The sequence below is a fragment of the Xenopus laevis genome, chromosome 3S, assembly GCF_017654675.1.
Source record: "Xenopus laevis strain J_2021 chromosome 3S, Xenopus_laevis_v10.1, whole genome shotgun sequence".
Lineage (NCBI taxonomy): Eukaryota > Metazoa > Chordata > Amphibia > Anura > Pipidae > Xenopus > Xenopus laevis.
In genome coordinates, this window is record NC_054376.1 from 28,445,938 (window position 1) to 28,465,925 (window position 19,988).

Genomic DNA, 19,988 nt, shown 5'->3' on the forward strand with positions numbered 1-19,988 from the left:
CTTGTATATCTGTGTTGTACATCACTGCCATCATTAAAAGGAGTGCACTGATCTATACATTGGGGAGACTGCTTGGATGAGTAGTGAAACGTCTTCAATAATTACTTATATTAGATATACCATCACTTGGATGAATGAAAATCCTCATAGTCTATTTGTATTACTGTTTCTATAAATTGCATGATACCTTGGTAATCCTGTATCAGTAACCCCACAGAATCACACCTCTGTGAGTTTCAGATGTCACCACTCCACAAGAGTTACAATGTGCCATTGTGATTGGATTAGTGGTTTATATGCCAAGAATTTACCAGTCAGTTGAACTGAAGAAGCTGCTCGGATGAGTAGTGAAAAGTCTTCAGTGATTACTCAGCAAGTCCAGTTGTTTTAGAGTTACTTATACTAGATATGACATTAAAGGAAAACCATACCCCCGGAATAGTGTAGGTCTATATAAAAATATATATCATAAAACAGCTCATATGTAAAACCCTGCTTCATGTAAATAAACCATTTTCATAATATTATATGATTTTTAGTAGTATGTGCCATTGGGTAATCATAAATATAAAATTGACATTTTAAAATATAAGGGCTGCCCCTGGGATCCTATGATTCACAGTGCACACAAACAAACCATACATGTTAGGTCACATGAGCCAATTAACAGACAGAGTTCTGTCTTTTGCTTCCACACTTCTTCCTGTTACAGTTAGAGTTGTAGTATTTCTGGTCAGGTGATCTCTGAGACAGCACACAGACCATCAGTAAATGGTGGCTCAAGGCAAGAGATGTAAAAGGGCAATATTAACTTAAATATAAATATATAAACCAGTTTGGTAAGATTCTTTAAAGGAGAATTCAACCTGTGGGGAAAAAAACCCGTACCCCCCCACCCCAGGTAGACCCCCCCTCCCTCCTCCCCCCAGGCTAACTACCCCTCCGGGAAATGCCCCATACTCCATACATACCCTCGCCGCAGATTCACACAGGTTGAATTCTCCTTTAACATACTGTACCACTTTATTTGATATAAACAATCTGCTGCTTAAGTATTCATTTCGGGGGTATAGTTTTCCTTTACATAATTATGTTCTATCATATTTGTGCACATTCTTAAAAGGTAAAGGGCCATATATTAATCGATACTGAAAGGTATACCAAAACAAAAGATAGCAGTTAGTCAGATGCCTCCATTTGATGAAACCCCAGAGTTGGGGTAGAGATATAACTTGGGGAAGATGATGAAAGCTTATGGATATGAGAGTATGAATGATTAACTCCCAGTTCAACATGAAACACAGACAAAAAATAACAAAACTAGAGAAATTTTGCTCCCAAGAGTAAACAATAGCAACTAGGGATGCACCGAATCCACTATTTTGGATTCAGCCGAACCCCCAAATCCTTCGCGAAAGATTCGGGTGAATACCAAACCGAGCCCTAATTTGTGTATGCAAATTAAGGGTGGGACAAAAACTCACGTGATTTCCCTCCCTGTCCCTAATTTACATATGCAAATTAGGATTTGAATTAGGTTCGGCCAGGCAGAAGGATTCAGTCGATTCTGAATACTGCTGAAAAAGGCCGAATCCTGAACCGAATCCTGGAATTCGGTGCATCCCTAATAGCAACTAACCAGCTATGATTACTCTAGAATGAAAGAAAGCTAAATTCTGGTTGGTGAAATGCTAGCTGTTTTATTATTTCCCCTAAACTGACAAAGTATATTTTACAATCAATGTCCCATATCAGTTATTGGAATCCTTTTTAAAAAAACATCCGAAAATTCACACCTTTATTTTCATAAAAAGGAAAGTTTGATACAAATTGACAGTGCCTTTAAAATGTGAAAGATTTTTTTTTCCAGACTGAAGTCTACATTATGCATTGACAGCTTCCCAGACACAGAGCAGTATATTAATCAGCAATGTGCTCTGACCTGTAGTTAGGCAGATGCACCATTACTGTGGTTGGTTTCCCGGTCTCTGCTCAAGTGTTACATTAACACCATCATGACCACTGCATAATTATCGACACCAGGCCAAAAGCCTCCAGGTTGGAGTAGAACAGAGATATACGTGTGGAAAAAAAACACAGAAGGGCTCACGGTCCCATGACTGCTCTGTAGCATGAATACTAATCATATTATTACCAGCAAATGATGTTTATGTGCCCACAGGCAAAGAACATGCTCAAATGGAAAGGGCTCTGAGCCAAAGGGAACCTAGAGAGCATGCAAATATGGAAAGAATGTTAGGTAACCTGCAAGAAGAGTTATAGAAACTATCTCAGGCAACAGCAGCTATTGATGTGTATTTCCAAACAGCCAGTGGCTTTAATGCTAATGGTACACGGGAGGATTCTCAGCCCTACTGCCTGATGAGGTTTCCATCACCTAAAATTGCGGCAAAATTCTTAAAATTGCCTGCTGCTTATGTCAAGGCATGGAGGGCAACTCACCAAAGAATTGACATGAATGGCAGAGGCTTATTGGTTGTTGAAGCCCCTAACAAAGTCGAGGAGAACCTGTTTTTGAAACAACCATAATTACCTGGGGCCTTTCCCAAGCCCGGGTGCATTGAGACTTCAAGAGTCTCTCTTTAAAGCCACTTTTGCCCTATGGTCCGTGAACAACCAGATCCCCCCCTGACACATAGAGCTTGAAGTTAAAGGAAAACTAAAGCTTAACTAAAGAAGTAGGCTAGAAATGTTGTACATTATGTTTTGGGCTTCTTTACCAGCCCAAGACAACCACAGCCGTTTAGCAGTAAAGATCTGTATCTCCAAAGATGCCCCAGTAGCTCCCCATCTTCTTTTCTGCTGATTCACTGCACATGCTCTGTGCTGCTGTCACTTACTGAGCTTAGGGACCCACTCACAATATACACATAGAATATAAATGTCACAATATACACGTCACAATAATATGATTAGTAATTAATACAGATAATTACTACATGGCAGCACATAAACCAGTGCAATTAGCATTAGAATTTAATAATCAGCCTTGTAGCATCAGCTTATATTACAGGCCAACCTCATTTTTTGCTGGATAATTAGTGACGACCCCTAAGCTTAGCTTCTCAGCAGCTGCTCAGAGCCCACTGAGCATGTGAGTGTCAAAGACACTTTCCAAGATGGTGACCCCCTGTGACAAGTTCGAAGTCCTGAATCATTGCTGCTATTGGGAAGCGGAAAATTTAGGCTGGTACAATAAGTTCAGTAGCCCTATTAATTTTTAGGGTTTAGTTCTCCTTTAAAGATCATTGGGGTAATTGTTAGAGGATTAGCTTTTCTTCAACGCATCTGTTTCATGATATGAAAAAAAACCCCAGCCTTTAGTGTTCATACTTGCAGCCAATCAGTTATGATCTTGTTAATTTCTGTGGTACTTAGTTTCCCAGCACATGCTGTTACTAATCAGATGCATAATTAAATGTTTCCCAGAAAACAGACAGTACACTGAATAATGCAGTATGTTGTCTGAGCTCATATGCATGAAAACATTCCTCAATGTATATCATAGTGATAAAGATAACGTAAATATTATAGGTATAGTATAGGTAATTGTAGGTATTGCAGGGACGTCTATATAATGACATATATTGTGAAAATGTATTGAGGCAGCTTGCTGTAGTATCCATAGGGTTATTCCTTCCATAGTGCCAGTGTGTGGCACTTCCGTGGGATATATTTCATACACTTGATAAACCCTAATTACATAGTAACATAGTAACATAGTAAGTAAGGTTGAAAAAAGACACAAGTCCATCAAGTTCAACCTTTTAGTTTTTTTTTTATCTGCCTAACTGCAAGTTGATCCAGAGGAAGGCAAAAAACCCCATTTGAAGCCTGTCCGATTTGCCTCAGAGGGGGAAAAATTCCTTCCTGACTCCAAAATGGCAATCGGACTAGTCCCTGGATCAACTTGTACTATGAGCTATTTCCCATAACCCTGTATTCCCTCACTTGCTAAACACCATCCAACCCCTTCTTAAAGCTATCTAATGTATCAGCCTGTACAACTGATTCAGGGAGAGAATTCCACATCTTCACAGCTCTCTTATATGCTATATGAGTATTAGGACACCTGTCGTCCCACCTCTCATTTTATAACCAAGGATACTAATATGAAGTTGGTCATGTGTTAATGTTGGTCATTGGTTCCTGTGCTGCTATAACAATCTCCACTTCTGGGAATGCTTTCTTCGAGATGCTGGAACATTATTGGTGGCGTTTGCTTCCAGCCACGAGGGCATTAGGGAGGTTGAGTACTGATTTTAGGCAATCAGTCTTGGTTTGCAGCATAAGCTTCAACGGATCCTGCAGGTCTTTAGTTGGGTCTATACAGTATCTTGAATCTGTGCAAGTCATTCAAGTTCTTCCATTGTCACCTCAGAACGCCAGTTTATGGACCTTCCTTTGTGCATTTAATAGGAAAAGCCACTCTCCAAAATAATAAGAAGAATTGCTCTCACAGGACCCTACCCCAAACCATGAAACACAGCCCACATCATTATTGCTCCTCCTCTATCAAACTGCTCAGCCTTGCACATTAATCTTCAACCAGTTTTACAGTTTTTTTAAATTCATTGAATCAAGTAGTGTTGTAGTGTTAATTGCCTTTATTGAGACCATCATTACTGCCAAATGGTGCAGAGTAATTCATCACTCCAGAGGAGGTGGTTCCCCAAATTCAGAGTCCAATAGGGGATCTTTACACCACTCCATTGAATGCTTGGCATTGTGCATGGCGATGTTAGGCTGGTGTGTGTCTGCTTGCCCATGGAAATCCCATGGTTGCATGTTATGATGCTGCCATATTGAAAGTCACAGAACTCTTCTTTGCGGCACATTCTACAGCCATGTTCATTTTACATTTTTGTCAACAATGATTGTGTCTAAGCCAATTTCATCAATTAGAGAGTGTCCCCAGATATTTATGGTCACTGTTGTTTCTATCAGAGCTGATAAAGCAGAAAATATTAATGGTGTTGCACATCAGCCCAATGGGAAGCATAAATGTCTTGTAGTCCTGGTGTTTTCCTCATTTACACATCATTTAATAGAAATATATATTGCTATGTATGCTAATGTTGCTCAGACAGAGAGATATAAAGGAAACAGCTCATGCAAATTGGTTACTAGTTGAGTCAATCAAGTTTCCTAAAAACATTTACCTAAAGCATTTTAATGTTCACAGAGTATAATATTTTTTTACTGTTCGCTGACCATAAACACAATATTGACTGAGCAAGTCACCCCATGAGAGCCATCAGCCAGTCATGATTGAACACAAGCAAATAAGAGGCATGGTAGTGTTTTGTGGCCACATTGCACAATGTCAAACACATCAGTCATCGAGTAGTGGGGTTTACAACCTAAAATCCAAGGGACGGTGTGATGGAACAGTATCAGGCAAGAAATGTCAAGCCTAGATATATATTATTTTATAGCAGGGCATACCTTGCATGAAAATGAACTAAGTCCTTCACAGCCATGAATGCCTTCGATTGGTGCAAAGTGGAGCAAACACATTTCAGTTTGTGAGCTGGGGGGATAGAGGAGGAGGGATTCTGTGTATGTTAGACTCAGCAGCAAAGCAAATCCTCATGGCCTGGGAAATTGTTTACATTGAGATAACTTTACCATCTGTTGCCCTGTATTATATTATTAAAGTGACTGCAGGCAGTCAACACGACAAGCCCATGATAAGAGCTTTGACCTGCTCCTGCTCCTCTGGTGACATGATATATTACGTGTGTTCTTTGTTGCTGGAACACGTTAAATACGGCAAACAGAGTAGTCATATCTCTATCTTATGTTCCCCTTTCAAGCAAATATTTACCAATGAAAAATACCATGTCTTATAATAGTCATTGCCTGTCATTAACTTGGCCAAATATTCAATGCTGCTTTATAGCAAAGACTGACACTCACACATTCTATTTTGTAAATTGTAACCAGTTCCATGTAACCATAGTTTATCATACACAGTGAATTCATTCAATACCACCCATCTTGTACTGCTCATTTTTCACATTTACACTTCTACATGTCCATAATTTTGGTTGACAGATTCTATCCGTTTAATCAGCATGCTTTTGGCATTCACTACTGGATGTTCTCACCACCCATCTTAAATATCTCACTGAATTTAAACATTATGCCCTGTTCATTCTACCATTCTTTGTGACATAATAAACCCATTCTATACCAAACCTTCATGCCATTCTATCCTGCTTTTGAACCATTAGAATCTGTATATGATAACTAACTATCCTATACCCCTTACACCAGGGTTACCCAACTTTTTTTTTTCACCTGTGAGCCACATTCAAATGTAAAAAGAGTTGGGGAGCTACACAAGCATGAGGAAAATCCATGAGGATGCTAAATGAGGGCTGTGATTGGCTATTTGGTAGCCCCTATGGGGACTGGCAGCCTACAGGAGACTCTGTTTGGCAGTACCTGGTTTTTATGCAACTAAAACTTGCCTCCATGTCTGGAATTCAACATTAAATACCTGCTTTGAGGCCACTGGGAACAACATCCAATGGGATAGTGAGTAACATGTTGCTCATGAGTCACTGATTAGGGATCACTACTATACACTAAAGATTGTACTAAAGATTATACCACACAACTGCAGCATTCTTAAAATTCTAACTGTTCTATATAGTATTTTCTCACTGGTGCATCTATACCATGTCTTCTCATCATTCTCTTCTGTATTCTTTCCATTCTACTCAAAATGCTATCACAATTCTATCCCACACAGTGTAAACTTCTGTGCATTCAATCTAGGGATGCACCGAATCCACTATTTTGAATTAGGCCGAACCCCCGAATCCTTTGCAAAAGGTTCGGCCGATTACAGAACCGTATCGGAATCCTAATTTGCATATGCAAATTAGGGGTGGGAAGGGGAAAACATTTTTTACTTCCTTGTTTTGTGACAAAAAGTCACGTGATTTCCAACCCCACCCCTAATTTGCATATGCAAATTAGGATTCGGCTGAATCCGAATCCTGCTGAGAAAGGCAGAATCCTGGCCGAATCCCGAACCGAATCCTGGATTTGGTGCATCCCTAATTCAATCCAACATATTCTCACTGTTAAATCGGTACCCATTGTATCCCACATATTCTCACCACTCTAGTCTACCCAAAAATATTCACTTTATAAGCATTCTCTGTCTATTTTGGTCCTACATTTTCTGACCATTCGATTGTACAGTATGCGTTCAGGCTAATCCACTGCTTTTATCTGTTCTCTGTACAAATGTTGATGTTGACTATTCTAGCTATTCTGCGCATCCTTATCTATTTGCAATTCTGTACTGCAAATTCTCACACTATTCCACACATTCTGATCACTTTGTTCAGGGTAATCTCAGCGTTCTATCTCACTTCTTTCTCACAGAGTCATTTCCTATGTTGGATGTTCAAAGACATAAAACTTAGATCACCTGTACCAGTGTAAACCGACTGGCAGATAAGTTTGATGTCAAACACTGACACTGCTTCTATTTTTATAGGTTGACTGTTTTTCAGGATGTAAATACACATCAGTGTGGCCATTAAAAAAAACATTGAGCAAATTGAACATCTAGCAACTTGAACATCTAGCAAATTGAAGTTTTGTGTACTGGAGTCAGTAACACTGATGTTAAATCAAAAGAGATAGTCGCCCCCTATCACACACACACAGTGGTCTAACAACAACAAATTGCCAGTACAGCAAAGCAAGTAAAAGAGGGAAACCTCTGCCTGTTTATTCAGTCATAACATTGTGGGACACTCGATCTTTAGACTGACCAAAGATGGGTTCTCTGAATTAATACACAATGCAACCAACCGTGTATATACACATCAGACCAAAACAATGGATTTTTTCTACTATTTTCCTTTTTTAGCATCCTCATTAATTGGCTAGCCTTGTTAGTCAGCCTAACATTATGTGCCACATTCAACTCGATGATCATGACTTCAATTCCAAATGTCCTCATAGACTATAGACTGTTGAGTTTTTATGAGATAGATCATGAGATGAGTTTTAGTCATCACAATAAATCTGGTCCGAATTAAGGAGTCTCCATCATATATATATAAATCCTTTTCTTTCGTGCACACTGGGACTTATTTATAAACTTCGCAAAGGGCAGTTTGGTTTGCATATATTTGCAATATATTTGTGCATTACAATGCAAATGTCTATAAGAATATCACAAATTGCGAATATTCATGTGCACACTCTGTGTTTGAATTACGCCACAACTTTGGTGGCAGAGAAAGTATTCGCAAAACAATTTGCAAATTACGAATTTAAGTTACTGTCTACGCTATTTTCGTGCGCAAACACTCGTCTCATTTGCGAAAACTTATTCACAATGCAAATTCGCAAAAACCAGAAAGACGGGCAGATCAGTGCAATATATTAGTGTTCAGGAAAAAGCATGGGCAATACAACCATTTGCAAATAAATATGCGCCGTTTCGCAAACTTTATAAATGACCCCCACTGTGTCCGTTCAAAAACACTAGGCAAATCTTCACCTGGGCAGTAACTTGTATCAACCAATCAGGGATAACTTTTTTTTCAGCCAGCTGCAGGTTGAACACTGAAAGCAAACATCTGATTGGTTGAGTTACTGCCCAGAGGCAAATTTGCCCATTGTTTATAAATGATGAATAAATGTCAAACCTCTGAAAACTCAATTATACTTAAATTATACTCAAATATTCCTACAGATCCTTTCCAGTTTTAAACATCTATTATTTGTGCCGTGTAACTTATTTCTATAAAGCCTTTTGGTGTGTACAGGAATGTCCTTTATTTTAATTAGATTATTGCTTCCAAACAATACACTTCAGAAACATATGCATATTGTAAGGTTTTATATACTGTATGTACACATTAGAAGACATTTTAATTCCAAACAGTGTATTGGCCTATTTTATTTGCCTTGTTAATGCACACGTATCCCTACTCTGCATTCATACACAGTTTAATACAATTTGTGAATTGGGAGAACTCCCCACACTTCAAAGTGTTATAGATTCCCTGGTGCTGCTTCCTCTAGATGCCACGGCACATACCATAAAGTAATGTTCTGAAACGATGTGCCGCTATTGCTGCTAATAGTGATTAGGCACCATACTGTCATCTGGTATGGTGCCTATGGATTGGAGAAAAGCTGATGTTATTCCAATATTTAAAAAGGGATTACGATCTCAGCCTGGCAATTATAGGCCAGTAAGCTTGACATCTGTGGTGGGCAAATTATTTGAAGGCTTGTTAAGGGATCACATACAAAATTTTGTCCTAATGAATGGCATTATGAGCAACAATCAGCATGGCTTTATGAAGGATAGGTCATGTCAGACGAATTTGATTGCATTTTATGATGTGGTAAGTAAGATTCTGGATAGTGGGGGGGCAGTAGATGTGATCTATTTGGATTTTGCCAAAGCGTTTGATACTGTGCCCCACAAACGACTGCTTTCTAAACTAAGGTCTGTTGGGCTTAATGAAGTCGTTTGCACATGGATAGGAAACTGGCTACAGGATCGGGTACAGAGGGTGGTTGTTAATGGGACATTCTCTACTTGGAGTAAGGTTCTTAGTGGGGTCCCCCAGGGCTCAGTATTGGGTCCACTTTTATTTAACTTGTTCATTAATGACTTAGGGGAGGGTGTTGTAAGTAATGTATCAGTGTTTGCAGATGACACAAAATTATCCAGCCCAATTAATTCCATCCAGGATGTGGCATCCTTGCAACAGGATCTTGACAAACTGGCAATCTGGGCAGCTAAGTGGCAAATGAGATTCAATGTTGATAAATGTAAAGTCATGCACCTGGGATGTAAAAATATCCAAGCCACTTATACCCTTAATGGGACTGCACTAGGCAAATCCATTATGGAAAAGGACCTTGGAGTCCTTGTAGATGATAAACTTGGCTGTAGCAAGCAATGCCAGTCAGCAGCATCAAGGGCAAATAAGGTCTTGAGCTGTATTAAAAGGGGCATAGAGTCACGGGAGGAGGGGGTCATTCTTCCACTGTATAGAGCACTTGTAAGGCCCCATCTAGAATATGCCGTACAGTTTTGGTCTCCATCACTCAAACAGGACATTATTGTATTAGAGAGGGTACAGAGAAGGGCAACTAAGCTGGTAAAAGGTATTGAAAATCTTAGCTATGAGGAAAGACTGGCCAAATTGGGGATGTTCACGCTGGAGAAGAGGCGCTTAAGGGGTGATATGATGACTATGTATAAATATATAAGGGGATCATATAACAATCTCTCTAATGCTTTATTTACCAGTAGGTCTTTCCAGCTGACACGAGGTCACCCATTCCGATTAGAAGAAAAGAGGTTCTGCCTAAATATTCGGAAGGGGTTTTTTACAGTGAGAGCTGTGAAGATGTGGAATTCTCTCCCTGAATCAGTTGTACAGGCTGATACATTAGATAGATTTAAGAAGGGGTTGGATGGCTTTTTAGCAAGTAAGGGAATACAGGGTTATGGGAAATAGCTCATAGTCCAAGTTGATCCAGGGACTAGTCCGATTGCCATTTTGGAGTCAGGAAGGAATTTTTCCCCCTCTAAGGCAAATTGGAGAGGTTTCAGATGGGTTTTTTGCCTTCCTCTGGATCAACTGGCAGATAGTTAGTTAATAAACAAAAAAAAAAAAAAAAAAAAGGTTGAACTCGGTGGACATGTGTCTTTTTTCAACCTTACTTACTTACTTACTATGTAAATCAGCCAGTTTTGCAAGTGATAAAGAAATCATTTAAGGTTGCACAGAGAGGACATTTGCCCTAGGCATTCAGCACTAGAGGAGCTCTTGGGAAATAAAAAAAACATAGGTAGAAGTACAAAGGACTTGTTATAGTGTGTAATATTTCATTAAATACATCAGGGATGTCCCTCCAGCTGTTATACTGCAACCCCCGGCATCCTTCTGACAGCTGAAGGATCTATGTAACTCCCTCCCCCCCAAGATGGGGTCCCAGTGTCTCTGCATTGCCAGGGTTCCCCTCTTCTATATCTCCCATGTTGGATGCATTCAGTCCTTCAATCTTACGCATTATCTTCACCTTATCTGTAAATTCTGGGTTTCCCTACCGCATTTGATCCTCAGAATATTCATTAATGCAATCAAAGTAGTCACTGGTCAAACCAAATTTGATTTGGCCTGCGGAACAGAGTGGAGATATGAAGGTAATCAGACTCCTGCCATCCAGCCGATTGGATTTGGTTTTAATGAATTGCCCCACAAGCTGCTTGCAGTCCTGGGCTGCCCTCCTCTTAAGATCTGGATGTGCTCCAGGCCCCATGGGGCTAATAACATTACACAATCTTGACAGGAGATCTGTGGGGCAGCAGACAGCAATTTTCTAAGAGACACCTAAATAAAAACAGTGTATTGAGAAATCTAGGCTGGCATTTAAATGTCTGAGGATAATTTCTTATTATTACATGCTACAGGAGTCACAAAAATGAACTGAACATACAGAGACAACTAAATGCATTTCATATTCATATCTAGTTCCAGTATTATAAATATACAGAACAGCATTGGATAGCTCAGTCCAGATTCTACAGTTGTTGCATGCATCCCTATTCTGGTTTACCAATGTCAATAAATGCTGAAGGATGGTGGAAGAAGCAGTTCAGCCATAGCTGCTGTAATTACTGTAGGATTTATTATCCAGTTTTACAAATAGGAATTTCTTTTAAAAAATGAAGAGCATTCTGTCTTTCTAAGGCCAGAGACACACGGTCAGATTCGGGAAGACAAATCTCCTCCTCTTCTTCAGGGCGACTAATCTCCCCTAACTGCCTTCCCCTGCCTTCCCGCTGGCTAGAATGTGAATCACTGGCGGGAAGGCACTTGGATCGCTTCGTTTTCCAAAATTGCCTCACAAGGAAACTTTGGGCAACTTCGGAAAACGAAGCACTTCGAGTGCCATTTTCCAGTTATAAACACATTTTCAGTGGGGCTTAGTTCATCCATCTGTATGTATCTGTGGGAAAAAGTAAAGATGTAGGAGATTTAGAAGCTTAGCCTCGCCATAAGAGACCAACTGTTTTATATTCATGAGTTCTCCAATGGAAAGTCTTCTGTTTGTAGCCTTCCCAAACACAAATTTTACCCTCCTCTGAATTTGGTTAATTCATATCAGATAAATTATTTAAAGATTGTTTATTTTTAAATGGTATGCATTTCCAATTTATTCAGTACTACTGTCGGGGGCTGATGAAACAACATACATAAATATGTATGTCGAAATATGTAACTAAAAACATGTTAATCATAGAGAATGTTAGAAAAATCTAATGACCATTCAGGGTTCAGAGGAATGTGATAAGTTTTATACTTGCTGCGAGGGGACAGGCAATACAGAAGTAAGCTGCAGGTTGACCAGCTAATACAGAAAGTATCTGGCTTTTTATAGATACTGTAAAATGTTACAATCTTTCGGCAGCTGATCTGGCCCCACGTTTACGTCATTTATTCAGGGGACAGTTAGCTGCGTACATATGCACTGTTTCAAATTATCACAAAGACTTGTTATTGTAAAAGAAGCTACAATTATCACAAGGACATGTTATTGGTAAAAGAAGCTACATTTCACATATCATGCGTTTCAAGTATTAACTCAAGAATTTCCTTACAGAGAATAATACTGGTACATGTATGCGATCCGTTATCCAGAAAGCTGCAAATTAGGGGAAGGCCAACTCCCATAGACTCCATTATAAGCAAATAATTTAAATTTTTTAAACATTTTTTCTTTTACTCTGTAGTAACAAAACAGTGCCTTGTACTTCATCCTAACTAAGATATAATTAATCCTTATTGGAGGCAAAACATTGGGTTTATTTGCAGGGCTGGAACTAGGGGTAGGAAAAAGAGGCACAAGCCTAGGGTGCAAAGGTGTAGAGGGCGCCAAACACATACCTCTTCCATTCACTTACCCTTAGTCTGGACCCCTCACTGAACAAAGTGTAGGCACTCTCTGGCGCCCCCGTGTGACTTCAGTGAGCTAAGGTGCAAGTGCACAAGTTATGTCAGTGCTCAAATGAACATGCGCATGCTGGAGGGGGTGAGGTGACCTGCCGAGTTGCCTAGGGTGCCTGGCTCTATTTATTTGATGTTTCAATGATTTTTTTAGAAGACTTAAGTATGGAGATCCATATTACAGAAAGATCCCTGATCCTGAAAACTACAGGTCCTGAGCATTCTGGGTAACAGGTCTCATACTTGTATAAGACAAAGTAATAAAACACCATGCCTTGGTTCTAAATGGGCCAATAACAAAATACTTATTGGGATCCACCAAAACTCCTTGGTATTTGGTAGTGTTCTCAAATGGAATTGTGGTTTGGTGCATGCTTACATTCTGAAGTGTGACAAATTTTCTATAAAGTGTGGTAAATCCTGAAAACCCCAGACCTCATGCATTCTTGATATCAAGTCCCATACCTGTATAAGACGAAGTAATAAAACACCATGCCTTGGTTCTGATTGGGCCAATCACTTGTTGGAATCCACCAAAATTCTTTATAAGCACACAAAGACAAAGTAGTGCTAACAAACACTCTCACCCTTTTTGTAGCATTGGGTGCCGACCGTGACTCTGTCTGCCCAGGTCTAATCCATATTTAATAAGATATTTCAGCAGGACTCTGATTTTAGTGAAAAAAGTGTCATTTTATTCGTGCCTCAAGCTAAGCGACGTTTCAAGCTTATCCAGCCCTTTATCAAGCTTGATAAAGGACTGGATAAGCTTGAAACATTGCTTAACTTGAGGCACGAATAAAATGACACTTTTTTCACTAAAATCGGAGTGCTGCTGAAATATCTTCTTGAACATCTGAAATTCTTTGGTATTTGGCAGTGTTCTCAAATGGAATTGTGGTTTGGTACATGCTTACATTCGGAAGTGTGACAAATTATCTATAAAGAGTGGAAGTGGGGGGTTAAGAAAAGAATGACATAATGATGGAAAACTTGGAATAAATAAAGAAGGAAAAAAAATGTGTGGTGAAATGTCCAATACTATTTTTAGTATATTTAAAGAAGAACTAGTATTCTGTTTTAACTATTGCTACTGGAATAATGAAATAATTCCTCAGGTTACTAGGACATTGCTCTGGTTTTTGCCGATTGCAATGTTTGTTTGCCCACTGAACCATCCATCTATCCATATATATGCACTAACTCTACCTGCACATGTGTACATACAGAAACATGACTAATACCATATCCCTTGGGGAGCTCTGTATGAATGAAGCCAGATAGTAGGGCTCATTTTCAAAGTAAAATGTTATTTCCTAGCATTCCAGTGTAACTGGGGCACCAGCAAGGCAACATTCTACGTTTTACAAGACAGATGTAAATTTTGGTCTGCACTGATAATAAACCGTGTGCAAATTGAGGACTCTGGACTGAGGCGTCAGCTGTAATAAAGTGGATTTGTTGTGCATTTGCACTGTGCCTTTCAACGGTAAATACGTCCTAGTGTGTGTTCTCCACAATTATCTACATAATTACATTGCAGCTGAGGTTGAAAGACCAGAGTTGTCTACAGAGGTATCAAAGTCAATGGTCTGATGATTTTCCTTAATATGGTAGTGCACGGTTCCCAGCCACTACATTTCCCCAAACCCTCTCCCTGTTGCAAACAGCAATACTCTCTGCTCTGTAAATGTCTCTAGGCCACAGAGGATAAACACAGCTGGTTAAATACACACATAAATAAATAGGCGTGTGATATCCCAGCTGTACTTTGACTGTCCCTGAGCTCAATGTTCCAGCAGAAGCTTGGGACAGAGGGGATAGTTCACTGCTGAAGAGGGGAAAGGTCGTGTGAAATGAAACAACATGATGTGTAGGGGACAATGAGGGGAAGCACATCTTGCTCTGCTGACTGCATGGGTTAGGAACATTTGATTTGTATCCATAAGTCTGTAAAAACTTACAGCTTGCCAAGAAAGTCACTATATGCTGTAGCCTTGAGGTTTGCATTCAATGGTACCAGTGGCCCATACTCAAACTCCACCTAATGTTATCGTTGGCATTATGCATTTGGACAGGTAGCATTTTGCTGGCTGGTTTACCAAACCCAGAGATTCCCAGATCAGACTGCCAGTTGGGGAAATTCTACTTATTACCCCAGAGGAAACATTTCTACTACTCTAAAGTCCAGTGGTGGTGGTTTTTACACCATTCCAGCCACCATTATACATGGTGATATTAGGTTTGTTTGCATTCGATCACCTATAAAACACTGTGCTTCCTTCATAGAATTCTTGTGCTGACATTGCTTACAGAGAGAGTTTGGTCATTTTAAAACAAGTGCAGGGCCGGAACTAGGGGTAGGCAGAAGAGGCACCTGCCTCGGGCACAACAAGGGGTGGCATGGGCAGGTACCTGTCTTCTGCCTACCCTAGTCCGTGTTCACTACCCTCCCTCTGTCCTTCTCCTCTGAATCACTCTCCCCTGCCTCCCTCCCCTCCGAAGCTCTCCCCTGCCTACATTGCATGCGTATGCACAGTTGCGGTCAGGGGCATGCATACACGTGGGGCGGGGGATCGTTTAGGCCGCTCAGTCGGCTTGGCCCACTGCTGTTCTGAGCTTTTTATTTTAAAGATGATTAATAGCAATGTGCGTGGGTGAATAATTGCTTTGAATTGCTATACAGCAACTAGTGTCGGACTGGCCCACCGGGATACCAGGAAAACTCCCGGTGGGCCAAGGTGTCAGTGGGCCCTCCTGCTTCTAAACATTTGGCTTATTTCATGGCCATTCCCTATTTCTATGAGAATTAAGAGGTTAAATAGACAGAATAATAGGTTATAGTATGTAAAGAAAAGAGACTAGAGGTTGAGTAAGGAAAGGAAGAAAATAAAACTGGGCCTCTGGTCTAAAGGTTTTTGGGTGGGCCCCTGTTCTAAGGGTTTTTGGTGGGCCCCTGGTGTCCCAGTCTGACACTGTCCCCAACCGCTGGTCCACAGCCCAGTACTGGGCCGTGAACATTCTTGAACTGGGCCTCCGGCACTCCAGAATTGAATGCCGACCCTCTACTGAGAAGATGTATTAGATAACCAGCTCTGATGGAAATCCTATTTTCTGCATGCAGGGAGTGTGCCAGAGTCAGTTATTTTGCTTCTGTATATATTGGAGTAGCATCTACTAGGAAAGAGAACCCCCTTAAAAGACATATCTACCTGTCAATCACAATCTGAACCAGACCTCTGCATTGAGAATGACAGGTTGCGGCGAGTGAGATGCTAAAGAATAACTTGATTATTTCATAAACAGTACAAAGTTTTGAATTGGTTATATTTAGAAAGTATCTTATATCAGTGAGATGAAGTTTATATACATTTTTCATATTTGCAATATATCACCTTTAAAGTAAACTGAGTTAATAATAGGTAGAAACTGGGGTATTTTCTGCACCTTCTAACAATTTATCTCAACAGGAATTATCTAGACTGGATGTGCTCACAACTCCAAAATTTACCATAATTGAGTAAGAGACTCCAAGAGGAGTAAAATTGTACTACAGGCCAGATTAGTTTGTGAAAGAAGTACCTTTCTTAAATGTGATTTCTTAATTGAATGCTAAAGTATATCAATTATACTTTTTGTGTGACGGCAGGTTTCATTTAACAATTTAAACAATTGAGGGTTAAAAGCTTAATCATGAACTTAGTGGGGCTCATTTACTGGGCAAATTTGGCCGTGGGCAGTATCCCATGGCAACCAATCAAATTGTTGCATTCATTGTTCTAATTGCAGCTGGCTTTAAAAAGCTAATCACTGATTGGTTGCTATGGGTAACTGCCCATGGCCAAATTTGCCCAGTGTTGATAAATGACCCCCACTGGAGTTTGATCACCAAGAGGATTGTTGAAAACAATTAAAGTATAACTATTATTCATTCAGATTAAAAAAAAATATATACATACATATAGGCATTATGGAGCATGCAAGAGAAAGGGGTTGAGAGGATTACTGCAGAAATCCTCAGGGTAAATGTGGATTGAGCGTTGGATACCTAAATGAAACTGGCAATTAAGGGGTAAATTTACTTAAGGTCAAATATCGAGGGTTAATTAACCCTCGATATTCGACTATCGAAGTTAAATCCTTCGACTTCGAATATCGAAGTCAAAGGATTTCACGATATTCGTTCGATCGTTCGATTCGAAGGATTTTAATCCATCGATCAAACGATTTTTGTTCGACCAAAAAATGCTTAGGAAGCCTATGGGGACCTTCCCCATAGGCTAACATTGACTTCGGTAGCTTTTAAGTGGCGAACTAGGGGGTCGAAGTTTTTTCTTAAAGAGATAGTACTTAGACTATTGAATGGTTGAATAGACGAATGATTTTTATTTCGAATCGTTCGAATCAAAGTCGAAGTCGTAGTCGAAGGTCGAAGTAGCCCATTCGATGGTCGAAGTAGCCAAAAAAAACATTCGAAACTCGAAGTTTTTTTTATTCATTCCTTCACTAGAGCTAAGTAAATGGGCCCCTAAGTCATTCTTAACATCACAATGATTGTTTGGAAGAAAACATGCAGTGCTCATAACTTGCCCTCATCACTAAATCCTCTCAGAGGCAACTAAAGGATGAGGGCAAGTTATAAGCACTGCATGTTTTCTTCCAAACAATCGTTGTGATGTTTAGAATGACTTGATATTCATGATCCAAGATTATTAAAGGGGTTATTGATGGTTTCACAGGGCAATGTTTTTGTGCCCATATATATACTATATAGACAAATACAAGAGTCCTCTGCACTCAACCCATTATCAATATATTTAAGACAGCGACATTTGTGCATACTGCTACTAAAAAATGCCTTACCCTTTAAACAAAACAGGGATTGTTTGTCCATATATTGCAATATATTTAAGCTGGCCAACTACATCACAGTCATCCCATATCTGGCCAGTCCTACACTAAACTTTCAACTGATTCATTAAGAATTCTATTGCTTCATTATACATTTTACAAAGGGACTAAGTTTTACCTGCAACTTACTCGCTGCTTTCAGTAAAATTCCCATATATATACTATATATACCATGAATAGAGACTATCCCAAAGAAACCATTTTACTTGGATCTTGAGATATAAATATTATAATTGGTTTTATTTTATAACCATCATTTCTTTTGAATCTGAGTGAATTAAAGTTAAACTTTAATTGATTTCAACAATTCTCTTGGTGATGAAACTCACTGGGTTCACTATTGTTCTTTGTGTGATATTCAATCACGAGTAAAGTATATAGTTATAACCCAGAGCAACAAATCTTCTTTACGCACTTCTGAACATTACTAAAAGTATCCTATTGGTTGCAATTGGTTCAACTGTGTGCCTGCAGCTTTGACATGAGATGGCCTTACAAGGCAGAAATATGGAGACTCTGCTTATATATCCTTCATCAACAAAGCTGTGGTGTTCATGCAAGTGGCCTGTAGATGTCGCTGTGCTCATACATACTGTGCATATTTCCTGGTAGCTTAAAAGTGAAAGTTACTGTTGTGTAATGGCTGCATGACTCTACTAATAAAGCACTATTATACTCTACTCATCCTCGGCTACCCAAAACATAACAAATGGCGACAAGGATGGCTCTTCTACCTCTGCAGCAGCCTGCACCTTTTCTCCCAAACCCTGGTGAGCCTACCATACCTTTTACTGCATGGATCCGTATGTTTGAAATTTACATTATTGCTGCTGACCAAGGGGAGATTTCTGCTGCTAGAAAGCGTGATTTACTTATTCACTGCCTGGGAGCAGAGGGACAGCATATATTCTATATGTTACCAATAGCTGATGAGACTTATGAAACTGCTCTTATGTGGACGTAATGATGAATCCACAGAACAATTTGTAGCAGCTTTAAGAGAGCTGGTTGTTACCTGTGAGTTTGGAACTCTTATGATGAAATGCTAAGAAACCAAATAGTGGAAAAAACAAACTCTAGCCAAATAGAAACAGCAGTGGCAGAGGCTAAAACTCTCAGTCAGGGAATTGCTGGGAATGTACAGATTGTGAATTCAACACTGTGGCCTAATAATGCACAGTCACAGGCAAAATACAGTGCTAAGGAAAGGGATTCAACTACACTGCAAAACCATACAGCAAATACAAATAGAAAATACTGCTTTCGCTGTGGTTCAACACAACACACTGCAAATCATGTTACATGTCCTGCAAAAGCTAAACGGTGCCGCAGATGCACAAAAGTAGGACATTTTGCTAAGATCTGCCGTAGTTCTGCTAAAGATGTTCATGAAGTCACTACTACAAATCTCAGTATTAAGTGTGGATAAAGCTGGTGCATTTATTCCAGACAAGTTTATATGCACTGTCAGTGTCAATACTGCTTCTGCTGACAAGGGACACACCATTAACCTGATGCTTGATACAGGTTCAGCTGTTTCTATACTACCAAAGGATATTTTCTTGAAATACTTTGCAAAAGATCCGCTTGTTGCATCTGCCCTGAAACTGGTCAGTTACTTAAAGGATCCAATCCCTGTGCTTGGTTGCTTGCCAGTGACCATACAATTTGAGTCAAATACTGCAAAATGTGACTTTTATATTGTGAATAAGGGTACTGCTATACTTGGAAGGGATCTCTTTGCTGCATTAAACCTACAATTAGTTGATGGTCTCATTACTACAGCACCAGTGCCTGACACACAGTCAGTGTCTAAAATTTCACCACAAAGCAACACTTCACTGGGTTGTGCAAAGAACTTTGTACACAAAGTTAAGCTGAGACTAGATTTAAAACCAGTACCATTTCCTGATTCAGCATGGGAAAAACTTGCTATTGATATTGTGGGTCCTTTTACATATGCTATAGACTGTAGATATGCAATAACCTTGATAGACTATTACAGTAAATGGTCTGAAATTTCATTTGTTTCTCATATAA